Below are 8,390 nucleotides of genomic sequence, written 5' to 3' on the forward strand. Positions count from 1 at the left end.
GACTGATGCATTGTTTGTGCTTTCTCCTGTAATTTACTGGGATTTACATTATTTTGCAGTTTGAATGCATTTTTCCTGTTTGTCTGATCTTTTTGATCATTATTAGAATGAAAAACGTTTCAATAAATCACTAATTTCTAATTTCCTTACCTAATCACAAATATAAATATGTATTATCTATTAGCTCAAACTGCAACAGAACCTGAGCAAAAAATTCAGCTGCTTCTAGTCCAAAATATCAGAACATCCCAAAGATCTACATTCTACTTTTTTCTATTTTCTACTATTTCTATTATATTTTTCATACCAACATTAAGTTAAACATCAGAAATTTGCCTTTTTTGTGTGTTTTTGATGAGCTCCCGACTGCTATATTGATTAAAAAATCCGTTTTAGCTCATTCAGCAAGCATCTTTCAAAAACTTTGGGCTGCTTAACTATTATCAACCACTAGATGGAGGCATTTTCCTTTATAGTGGTGCTGTGACCCTTGCAATAGCTCATTTTTTATGTCTTTCAAGTCTATAAAAAGCATTTTTTTGATCAAATAGATTTTAAAGTTGATCATAGTTTCAAAAAGCTCCATTTACTGATGTCTTCTGGCCCAATTTAATCGTTTTCATTACAAATTTGACAGACTTTGATTTGTGCTTTTTGCTCATTTTAAACACGGACGTTGCGCTGACTTTTCCAGGTTTTATGAAAGTATATTGCTAACAATTTTTGATAACAGTTTTTAAGATGCCAATTTAATTGTTTTTTTTTTTCATTTTATTTTACTTTATTTACATTATACTGTTAAAAGCTTTTAAATTGAATCTGGAAATTAACATTTAAAACATTGTTTTTGTTGGTTTTAAATCCAGCATGTGTCTCTTGAATATCTATACATGGAAGTGTCAAAAACCATCTATATATGTCACAACAATGTAAAATACTAATAAGGAACTTCATCAGAACTTTGCAAAGGAAACTGCATGGGATTATTTTCTTACTTCCTGTTTCAACGACTAGGGAGTTAATTCTAAAATGAAAAGATTTTTTTTTACCTAAAGTAATGGCCTGTAAATGTAGATTTCTCTTTGATTGTTTGGTGAATTACAGTTTTGACCTCACAAAGAGAGAAGGAGAAAGAGGACAGAGACCCAGAAAATCCTCGGTTGCACATAAGCAGAAACTCTTTATGTTTCCATGCTTTTAAGCAAAGACCATGTCCTTAAAAAGGATTTATTAAAAGATAGTTTTTGTTTTGGCAGAACTGCTATTTATTTTCTTTTTTTCACTCAAACTAGAGACATTTTTCACTAGCATTTATCACCAGGGTCTGTAAAGTAATCAAATCACATTGTCATGGTTAGAGAGAAGTGACTGAGGTTCCCAAAAAATAGTTTATTAATGTTCAGATGAAGTTGGAAGGCACCGAAGATTGGAGGCTAAAAAAAAAAAAGAAAAGAAAAACCCTGATCAATGATACTGGAAACAAGAAAGCAGAAGTTAAACACTGGTTCAGTAGAAAGACATAAACCTTATGTAGACTTTTAATAGCACACTGTTTAAGCAGACAGACCAGTAGGTTGTGGCCCATAATTCCAAGCACCTTTATGAAAGCAGAACGACATAAGGAAAAAAAAGGACAGACAGAGGAGGCCAGCAGAGGACACACAGTCTGCTTTCTCCATAAACCTGCTTTCTTAAATGCCATACAAACACAAAACCTGGTTTTCACAACCAGAATGGGGAGATTAGGAAAAATCTACAGTTTCCTTAGTCACATTTCTGGCAGGAAAATCCGCTTTCTTTGAGATGTGCAATGAAACAGCTGCTGACACTGGGAAAATGTTGAAACTTACTTTGTGTGTGTACAAACTTGTGCATTCATTTCTCTTCACAATCTAGGTTACTTAAGTTTATGTAAGCACACCAGGGATACAGTCAACGAATATAAGTGTCATTCAATTCAGTAAATAAGGGTTTAATGTATGGGGTATTTATCAAACTCCCACGAACCCAGATCATCTTGACAGGTTGCCTGAAAAATACCTCTTTCTCATAAATTAAACAGATTCTGGTTTGGAGCCAAAAATGTACAGAAATGGTAACAAAACACAACATAACCAACTCTGAGAAGATAATTTTTAGTCTGTTCTGGTACTAATGAACCAGGTCAATTCACAATATTACAACTGAGCAGTAGAGGGTTTAGAATTCAAGCTTATTTATTAGCTTTAGCACTTGTTTATTTGTCAATAAGTAACTCCTGGTTAAAGAGTCAGAAGCAAATACAAAGTTTCTTCTCAGTGAAACTAAACTGGAAAAATCCAGACCTTAATATATGTTTATATGTTTTTAATCTTTTAAGTCTTTGGGGTACAATTCAAAGAAGAACAAGAACAGACATAACTTAAAAGAAGATTTTGTTTCAGTATTTCGAATTCTTTGAACTAAATTTTTTACTGTATTATAATACCATTATGTAACACATACATCTGGGCGTTCCCACATTTTATGTCTTTTTCGCTCATGCTTGGCACCTTGTCTTTGTGTCGGGGTTGCAGCTGAGTCTCGTATCAGGCAGCTGAGCAAAGAGCCTGCAGGGAGTGATTTTAAATAAAGTTAAACAGATACAATCTGCTTCTCTTCTGCTGTGAATGCCAGCTCTGTCTGAATGGTATGTTCACCAGACCGCATTCTTAACTCTTCTATACGGACTTACGTTTTTTTCCTAGACATTTAGCTGACACTTTCATTCACTCAAGATGAGGCATAAGGCAGCTTTACTGCTTAAATACCCGTACAACAAAACAAACAATGATGTGTGGAGGGAAAGTGAGTACAGAAATCAATCATGGAGGCTGAACTTGATTTGACTTTTTGGAAACTTTAAATAAGAAAAAAACTGCTGGTTTTCAGAGGAATCTATATATGTGATGCATGAAAAGTCTGTTACACATACATGGAACTGTCGCGGAAGGCCACAAATTTGCGTATGCATCTTGCAAAATAACACACAATTGTGTAAGATTTACAAAATAATTGCATATAAGGTATGTATAATAGGCAAAAACTGCATAATTATCCACTGACCAAACATTTTGAGCAGCTCAAAACTAATTTCACGCAAAGACTGGGCGGCCAAAACCCTCAACGGACATCTGTGCATATCGAGAAATGATGAACGCAACAAACACGTATGAATTACGCATGTCATGCATGTATCACAAAAGACCAACATGTAAAATAAAATAACATAAAACAAAATCATTGAAAATGTGTGCTAAATGTGTGTAGTTAGTGGCTGTGTGACATGGCCTTTAGTTTCATTTTTCATGCAGATTGTGCACAACATGTTAGCAACTGCAAATGAATAAAATGTTTGTGGTCCGTTAGTAATAAAACAACTATTCCTTACAAAGCTCTTTGAGGTGTGAAAGTGCTCTAAAGTTGTATTTGAATTTCAATGAATAATCTAAGATCTGATTGCAGATATAGTTTGAACTGTAAAACTCTTGATGCTTTCAGGTTTTGTGGTAAAATACCAAAGTTTGAGAGCTTTAGTATCACCAAGACAGTGTTAGCAGTTGTAATAATCATCTCAAAAACAACTTTGGCATCTGATTAGTCATCAAGCTGGTTTAAAGATCTTTTTTAATGAGCCCATTAGTCCTGGTTGTTTTGGAAACATCATTTGTTAAAGCTGTAATTAAAAACAAGTTGACTCGATAGATTTAAATAAAGTGGGGGGGAAAACAGAACCAGATAACCTGAAGTTGTCCTGCTCATATATTGTTATCTTGACTTCCTTTATGTTTATTTTTGTTAGTTTTTTTGTAGAGGAGGTTATTTTATGTCAGAGGCTTTTAGAATAAACGTCTCACTTCTTTAAGCCAATAGCTGTGTTATACTTCTGTTCTAGGCTCTAAGTGTCTTTTAACATTAAGTGTGTGGAATCTTCTTAACCTTCACGTTGTCTTGACCCGTTTTGAAAACAGGTCAAGACCCGAACACAATATAAGGGTTAAATAAACCAGTAAAATAAAAATAAACTAGTGTTCAAAAGTACCACACTAAACCATTCTGTTTTGTTGAACCCTTTAATGATAAAGTCAAATCAAAGTGTGTCAATCACGTTTTTTTGGAGATCGCTATGTTTCCACTGACCGCAAAACGAGCTTGTATTTCGATCAACAGAAACTTTGGATTTTTTTGTTTTGTTTTATTTTAGAAGTAAAAGTTTAAAAGTCTTTAAGTGTGTCTTTAAGTAGAGATAAAGTCTGGGAATTTTCTATCTTTTATCTTTAACCCTTCTGCTATCTTAGATGACCCCACCCTTACATTGAGGTGTTATTCCTACCATGACAAAGGTGGATAAAGGTGGAAAGATTTCATGTAATCCATGGACACCAGTGAAGATCACAAGTCATTGAAGAAAAAAGGTTCAGCGCACTGTCTAGTGGGTCTAGATGACCCAGCTCCCAATGTTAAAGTGCCTAGGATAGCACAAGGTTTAAAAACCCGCTCTGATGAATATTGTGTTTTTGGTGTTTTTAATGTGTTCTTGTAGCATTTTCCTCATGATGGAGGACATATGTAAAGACAATTAAGCTTTAAAAAGAATTTCTGAGTATTTCTTTATTCAAATCGTTGCAGATCAAGAGCAGAAAATAATTTGTGACGTAGAAGGTACATAATAAATTAGTAAACGGTCCCACCCACAATTCAGAGGCAAAGTTCTAATGAATTCCTGCCACTCTGCACTGACTGTCCTAGAAAATGTTAGTGTTTTTAGTTTGGCAAAAACGGGATATTTATAATTGAAAGACCCCTGAGAACACTTTTACAATAGATAAAAAGATAATTCAGAGTGGGTCTTTAAAGTTGACTAAGTTACAAAACCCTAATTTAACAACATGTAGGAGGATGGCACAAGAACAAACACATTCCTCTGTAAAAGCAACAGTGTCTCTGCCACCATGTGATCAATAGGTTGCTTTTATTTACTATCATCTCTTATTATATCAATAACAATTGGATTTCCAAAGTCAGGTCTTCCTTGCTGAACATAGCGATTACTTATGTTGACAGTAAACTAATAGCATGTTCACACAGAGGTCAATAAGTCAGGACTGTGACCGTCATTTGGGAGCAGTGAGAGGACACTGCAGACTTCTTTAAAACACTTTGGCATCTCGACTTATACAGACAAATGACTTGCAGCTCAAGGTGACGCAGAACATGCTGATGGGAGGCTGTGGAGCGTGTGGAGCTCTGTCAGGCTCCACTGCTTTTGCACCGTTTGCTTTCAGAATGCAGGGTGGATTGTTGATCTGCACTCACCAGGTTCTGGAAAGCGTTTGTTGATTAATCAAAGTATTGCTTCTTGTGCATTATGGAAGCTAAACTTAAAATCCCTGCAGAAAAACATCTTTAACTCGGAGTGTATTTTAGTAATATCACTACAAAAAACCTGTATCTTCAACTTACAAGGATGTACAGTTTACAAAAGCATGATATATTTTTTAGAATCCAAATTTAGCCAACTTTCCACCTTCTCTTTGTTTGTTTTAAGAGATGTTCTCTGATAAAAATGCTGGCGGCAGACTACTTCAAAATGTTTTTTTTTCTTCCTCTGTTGTGCTTGAGCCTCTGAATGATTTGAATCTGAGATGCTCCATCAGCATCTGCCCCTGAGGTAAAAGGGTCAACAGTGCCGGTTATGCAACCTGTAAAATGCTCCTGGCTTTGCTGTGGTTCTTATCTGCTGAGCAATCAGAACTTTCTCCTTTGGTGAGCAGGAGGAATGAAAACACAGTCCAAGGAAAAAGGGAAGAGCCAGAGCGAAAGAAAACGGTTTCTCAAAGCCTCTGCGTTTGTGTGTTTATCTGAAATATATTGAGTAAATATGAACATGAAGAAAATAAAAAGCTAAGTTTGTCTGTGTACCTGTAAAGGTTGGCATTCTTGTGTTTTTTCAAGAAATAATCTGTTATTTGTGTTTTTACTGTTTAAAAGCCTGTTGGAGGGACATTTTAATTCAAATAATTAAGGTTAAGATGGCCAAATTGAACTTTTTCCATCATAAGCGAGAAGATTATTTTGTTAAAACTGTCACTGTAAACTTGGCAACTAAGCGGGTAAAAAAGGGGTAGATCTGTACCGGGGCACAAAGGTGCCCAGCACGAAAGTTTAAGAAGAATAGAGTCTGTAGAGCGAAAATGTTCGTGCACAGTTTTGTCTATGTTCATGCTGCAGGTGACAGGTCGTAGCGAACATTTAAGTAGTAAAACGCAGGCACGTCATTCAGATTTTAAATTTTTTTCAAGACCCCAACAAGGGCCCGTTAGTGCTGTTCAAGTGATACGTGCACACTCTTTAGGTATAGCCTGACTGTTAGAAATGAGGAAATTAGACAATCAGAGCGTAGTTTGTGAGTGTCCTATGGACATCGTAGGACATCATCATCTGTCCGTCATAGGTGCGAGTAGCTTACAAATACTTCACAATAAACACACCACATTATGACAATGGTACGTTCCATTTTCACCACGTCCCTTAAGGTGGCCAAATGGGCCTCAAGGGGAATGCAAGACATATCTGCACTTCCTTTGAGTCCCAATCCAACTATATTTTTTATCTATTGTGCTACTAATTTAAGATCTCGTGTACACTGAATGTCTTATTTAATGTCTTATTTACTTATTTATAGTTCTTTTCATGTTTGGTCCTTGCTGTGTTCCCTTTTGTACTGATGCTGCACTTTGGTTATTTATTTATTGGGTATTCATTTGGTGAATTAAACTGAGTGGCTGTTGTTGATGCTCCAAACATATTTTAGTTGTTTCACTGACAATGACAAATAAATCTTCTTGAAATTTTGAAAATTGTAAATGCATTCTGAGTGGTCTTTTAAGTATGATTACACAGTTTTTTAGCCAAAATAAAAAAAAGCTATATTTTTTTTTTAGGACATCTTTTCAGCAGAGCGGCAGTAGTTCATCAGAAATTCGCCTCTGGGTTGAACATGGGACTGTTTGCACGGACATACCCATGTTGATATCCCAGCATTCCTTTTTTTACACTCTCTCTCTCGCTAGCTTACAGCCCCTAACATTAGCGTGGCAAAAAGAAAAAAGGCGAGTAATATCAGAGTTATTCAGCCATCCAGATTTGAGCCAGATGGCAGCTCAAATGAGAAAGAAGAAGATGCACATGGACACGTTAACACGTGATTGTCTGCAAATGGATGCAGGTAGACTTTGGCCCTAGGAATAGTTTTCATCTGTTCCTGATCCATCGTAATCTGGATAAAGAAACACAGTTTTAAGCATACATTCTTATATATAAATATATTCCCTCCATCATGAGAAAAATATTACAAGAACATGTAAGATGCGGCTGCTTCTCCAAGACCCCCCACAGGCCCAGACAACCCATAAATTTGCAGCAACCTCACCGGTTAACCACCATACTGGTGCATGAGACTACAGACTTTGCCATCCCAAAGCACTGACGGCATAGAGTTTGTGAGTGAAGCCTGATGCTGATGGCACAGTGGTGTCATTGGTGTGCTGCCAGTAGCCTCTCATAGCACATACTGTACTGAGAGGAAAGTCTGCATTTTAGTCTCTTCTGTTGTCTCATAGTAACATTGTGAAAATCCAGTCATGCGTGTTTGAACCAGAGGGCAGTTTTCAACAAAAGAAAGAGGAAGTTGATTCATGAAGAAGAATTTTGGTCAGTTTTTCACTTCCTATTGCTTTCCAGAGTGTTCAGAGCACTAAAGTGAGGTCAGAGTTTCTTACTTGTGTGCAGAGAGGAACAGAATGAAAGAAACATCCATGTAAGCTTGATGGCTGTTTCATTGGGTCTAAGGTAGTGTGTGTGTCAAAAAAGTGGGATGGGTTATATTTGACAACATTCTGCTGGATGTTAAAAAAATAAATATTTTACAGAAAGATTTTCTCTGGTGCACACCGTCGTCAAAAGCTTTGAAAGATATTGTGTGTTCAAAACAAATTTGGTTTGTTTGAAAATTACAAATTTGTACTTGAAAAAGTATCTACAGTACTTGAGGTGAAATATGTTGTACACATGTTTTTTTTTGGTTGTTTAGAGACTACGTCTCTTGGCTGGCCTGGGAACGTTACGGGGTCCCAGGAACTGGAGGAAGAGGGAAGTCTGGGCGTCTTTGCTTAGACTGATGGATGGATGGATGGATGGATGGATGGATGGATGGATGGATGGATGGATGGATGGATGGATGATGAAATCCAAGAAGATGGATGAAGAGAACTGATGAAGCTTCTTGGATGATGCATTACTTTTGATTCTATATTGCTACTAAATCCTTTTATTAAGATGAAATGGTAAGTATTGAAAAATAGTTTTTTTTC

The sequence above is a fragment of the Oryzias latipes genome, chromosome 16 (genome assembly GCF_053564925.1).
Source record: "Oryzias latipes strain Hd-rR chromosome 16, Olatipes_Hd-rR_3.1".
Lineage (NCBI taxonomy): Eukaryota > Metazoa > Chordata > Actinopteri > Beloniformes > Adrianichthyidae > Oryzias > Oryzias latipes.